Below are 5,143 nucleotides of genomic sequence, written 5' to 3' on the forward strand. Positions count from 1 at the left end.
GAGCATCAAAGGACTCTGGTGGATTTTTGAGAAGAAAAGCCTCCTCGCTCCCGGAAGCCAGATGAGGCGAGTTCCCGGAGCCGCGCGGCCGCCGGTCTCGGGGAAGCGGCCCCGGGCGCGGAGCTTCCCGAGCGCGCCGGCCCGGCCCCGCCGCCGCTGTCACCGCCGCCGCCGCCGCGGGCCGGGCGGCTCGGCCGTCTGTAGTTAGTTATTTATTTAGCAGCTTCAGGAACGCTCCGCGGCGCTCGCGCAACCCGAAGACGCCTTCCCAGTCGCTGGGCGCTTCGCACTCGCCTGCCCATCCCCGGCTTTAGAGAAACTAGAGAACTTGCTCAGCGCGCAGGCCCTTCCCCTGCCGCCGCGCGGCCCTTCCCTCCCCTCCCGGCCGCTCGGGCTTTCTACTCCCGCCCTTCCCCCTCCCCTCCTCCTTCTCTTCCCTCCCCTCCCCCTTGCCCTCCCCTCCCCCTTGCCCTCCCCTCCCCCTTCTCCTCCCCTCCCCATCCCCCACTGCCGTCTCCCACCCCCTTCCCGCCCCTCCTCCTCTCCCCCCATCTCCTTGTCCTTCCCCCACCTCCTCACCCCTCCCCTCCCCGCCCCCTCTCCCCCCATCCTCCCCACCCCCACCCCCCAGGGCTGCGGGCGGCTCCCTGGTCCCGGCGTATACAGATTTGGGCAGAATGTGCTTCCAAGGCTGTAGGTCATGAATTCTGAGGAGAAAAGTTTGCGGGCCGCGCCGCGGGCGCTCCGCGTTCCCCGCCCCGCGGGGCGGTCCTCGGGCGGGGGCCGCGCCGCCCACGGCCGCGGTCCGGGAGCCCGGAAAGCCCGCTTACATAAGGGCCTGCGGCGCCTGCCTCGGGCCCGCGCCTGTCGGCGCTCCTCTGTCAGTTTAGCCGTGATTCTGCTCCTGAGGTTTAGCGGGCACAGATAAAATGGGCAGCAATACGTTTACATTTAGACAGGAAAACGGGAGAGCGAAAAGGGACTGGGAGGGAGGGAGGCCGCAGAACCGGAGAGCAGGTTCGTGCTGGTGGGCAGGTGGATGGAAGCTTCCTTTGGAGCAAGTTCATATTTGGATTCCCGTGTAGGGGGAGTGGGTGGGTGTAAAGCCTAGATAACAGCGAGGCGGCCTGGAAAACAGAGGCCGGGCAAGCAAACTGGGTGGTACTTCTGTTGCCAGAAATGGTGGCCACTTTCCTGATCCTTAGTAGATAGATCCAGGGCACATGTGCGGGGGTGAGTATAGCCCTGTTCAGAGAGCATAACACCTGCTTTCCCAGGGGCAGGCTGGGCATACAGTAGGCGCACAGTAAATAGCAGCTAACGTGTGCTAGCTAATAAGAACTCTGCCAGCGTTGTTGCATTTAATCCTCATGATAATTGAGTCAGAGTTATTCCCATTTTACACACGAGGACACCGAGGCATGGCTAGGCTAAGTGACCACAATCACAGCTCTTTTGGCTGAGGACTAAAAGCTGGGACCCCAAAATTCATGCTATGATATGACTTAGTATTTGGTAAGCAGAATACAAAATGGTTCAGCTTTAGCACAGAGTGAACCGCACCCTGTTTGGAGGACAGGCAAGTTGATTTGTAGTATAAGTAAGCAACGTGCTCAGAGTTCTCCCAGACCTGTATTTCACAATTGACATAATCAGCACATCTTCCCCCTCAGGATGTTACTGAGGCCTTTCATTAGCAGGAGTTTTGTAATTCTGAGACCCTCTCCAGAGTGGGTACTTTCAGAGCTATTGTCTCTGGTTAGCCCAAGTCTCCTGGTGGCTCATTAGAGAAATTGACTGTGCCCTAGGCTGCTATCCCTGTGCAAAGTTACTAGGACTGTCCAATAGGATTTAAAAAAAATCTCCCAAACTCCCGTTCTTCTACAAAAGAAATGTATAATAGTGCGGGTGTGGGGGGTTGAGGGTTTACAGCAAGGCAAGTGAAGCTGTGATTCCTGGTCCCTATGATATTTGCAAGGCATTTACTGGGTAGAATAAGGATATAGTGCCAGGAGGTAACGGTAATGGGACATTCTCCGTCTGATGAATGTGTGTCCCTTTTCTGATTCTCCCCAGCAAACAGAAAACACACCTGGTACTGTTAGGGCCCTATGGGAGTTTCTTTACAGAAGGTTTCAAGATCCCTTTTCGGATGTTTTTTTGCTTCTGTTGATATTTTTACTACTGCTTAACATCTACACACTCACAAGCCACCAGAATACACCCTAATCCTCCCCCTAAAATGAGATAAAGATTTGACAAGCCCAGCCCACTAAGATAAGAAAGTTAGTGGGAAGCCTGCTTCTCAAATCTTATGTCCACACATGTTCTAACAGGGTGCAGAAGAAATTGGTATTCAATAAGCCATGTGGGGCCAGACCGAGGCAGAAGGATTGCTCAAGGTCAGGAGTTCAAAACCAGCCTGAGCAAGAGTGAGACCCCCCTGTCTCTACTAAAAATAGAAAGAAATTAATTGGCCAACTAATATATATATATAGAAAAAATTAGCCGGGCATGGTGGCACATGCCTGTAGTCCCAACTACTTGGGAGGCTGAGGCAGAAGGATTGCTTGAGCCCAGGAGTTTGAGGTTGCTGTGAGCAAGGCTGACCCCATGGCACTCTAGCTGAGGCAACAGAGTGAGACTGTCTCAAAAAAAAAAAAAAAAAGCCATGTGGTGGTATAATACCTCAGGGTGCTGATAGTTCATTTATTTCTAAACCTACTACAGCTGCCATATTGACAAATAAACCCCTCATAGGAGCCTAGGAAGCTCTCCTCCTGGTTCTCCCTTCTCCATTATTTTAGATTAAGAACTGGAGCCACTAAAGGGGGGCTTGCTTTGCAATCTGACACCCAAGAGCTTGTTTGGGGGAGTGGGTGGGTGGGTTTGTAGGCCTGTGGCTCCTTAAGCTGACAACCAAGTGAGGAAGGAAGCTGGCTCCACTCGCCAACTCCTACAACAGAAGAGGCCCCTGGGGCCACAGGGAAGAAGCTTCCGTTGATATTTTTACGGTTGATATTGTTCCAGGCAGCTGCTCTACAACAGAATTGGGCCATTTTCTCCAGTGTGGTCAACTCTCCCTAGTCTTTTTGTCATGACTGCCTGGACAGTAGAAGCTGGGGCCAGGGTTGGCTCAGAGGAATTCTTCCTCTTACTGGGGCCTGATGTCCGGCTTCCCTTGTATTGGGGAGGGGTCCTGGAGAGTGGCCAGAGACTCTCTTCCTACTGGGCATCCTGAAAATGGAGCAAAGTTTAGTGCAATGCCTGGAGCTGCTGACCCTCCTGCCTAAGTGCAACTGGCTTAGAGATGGTTCCCCACCTTGGAGCTCTTGGCTACTCATGGGCTACCCTGCACACACTACTTACTGCCCAGGCCTGTCTGCACCACCATGCTCTATGCCCTAGACTTGTCCAAATGTGCCTCTGCCGGATCCCATGCCCAGTATCATTCCTAGAGAATCCAGAGGTAATTCCAGGCTAATAAGCTCTGGAGAAGCAATGGGCAATGTAGGTGTTTGCCTTTTGACCGAGACTACAAACAAAGCTTGGATCCCAGGTCCAGCTCTGGGGCCAGAGAAGCTTTGGGCTTGGCTGTGGCAGAACAGTGAGGGAGGTACTTTGGGTTTTCAATACTTCTTAAATCATCAGAGAGAGCGAGCACCACTCACTTTCGCATGCAGAAGCTGCCGCTGGCTCTGTCACAAGAAGATGAACTACAAGTAATAAAATCAAGATGAAGTTCTGTGTAAATCTTTCCAGCTCACAAAGATTGTAGAAAGTTGAAGATGAAAGGGATATTAAAGACGATCTCATTCTACCTCCTCATTTTGCAGCTGTAAAAACCGAGGCCCTGGGAGGGGTACTGAGGAACCTACCATCACACAGCTGCTTCATGGCAGGAGCTGTGCCAACTTTCCGTGGCTGTGGCCATTACGCCCAGCATCTTTTGAAAACAGTGAAGGAGAAATCAGTCCTCCCAGCATCTTCACCTCCCACGACGTTTGTTGTTTCCAGCTGCTAAAAATTGGCACTTTAAAAAGTGGGTCGCCCTGCCAGTCATTGAGGGTCACCACTGTGGGGAGTGCTGATTTAGAGGGCTGGAGGACAGGCAGGTGATTGGAAGCATAATTGCCAGTCTACCCCCTGGCACCTGGGGATTTCTGTCATTCAAGTCCCTGGGTGTGTGCCCTCAGTAAATACTAACCCACAGAGTCAATTGCCAACTGCAGTCATCTGTGCATTTGCCCTCCGGGGATGGAAAGCTGGAAGAAATGCCATTTCCTAATCTAGTTGGCCTTGTCTGTAAAGATGTTTTTGCCGGGTGGAAGCCTTCAGAGAGTCAATAATGTGTATTTAGGGCCTACATTGCTCTCCAGGATCCTGTGAGCGACCTGGTTGTAAGGAAAACCTCACAGATGGTTCTGGCTTTGTGTTTGTCTTAGTTAAGACCTTTTGGTTGTAAGTAATTAAGTTGAGCTGGCTTAAGCATTAAGGAAAATATGAGGATGAAGTGCTATATTGTGAAGTCCAAGTGCAGATGGTCTCAGGGTAGCCCGGGAAGCTGCTAGGAACCCAGGCAGTGTATCTTCTCTAGCTTTCTCCCCTGCATCATGTCCCTCTCTGCAATCAGCTTTCCTTTCTTTTTCTCTTTGGGGTATCTGGGTGGAAGACCGTCCCTCAACCACTACCAAGTTTACATCTCATCTAGTGAGACATTTGCCAAAGGAGACTGGCCGTCCTTAGTCCAATAGCAAATTCCCAGGAGAGAGAATTTGATTGGCCCAGCGTTGGTCAGGTGCACAGGCTGACCCCATCAAGTGTGTCCAGGATAGGGTGCCCTGAGACAGGCTTAGCTGGGGACACTCATCCTCATGGATGACCGAAGGGCATTTCTCCAAGAAGAATAAAGTGCAGTGAGCAAACATTCATAAGCGCCAAATTAGTTATTGATATAGAAAAAGTGGCAATGCCCAAGTAGGAGTCTTGAGAAACAATCCAGACACCAGAGAGATTTCCATTATTTGCCTAACTTCCTGAGAGATAAAGGATCTATCACGGAGCTGTATCTTTTTCTACAGCAGTTTTCTTGCAATTTAACCCCTATCCTATGAATGGAAGGCCCATTCAGACAATCTGAGGA

Source organism: Microcebus murinus, chromosome 13, assembly GCF_040939455.1.
Source record: "Microcebus murinus isolate Inina chromosome 13, M.murinus_Inina_mat1.0, whole genome shotgun sequence".
NCBI lineage: Eukaryota > Metazoa > Chordata > Mammalia > Primates > Cheirogaleidae > Microcebus > Microcebus murinus.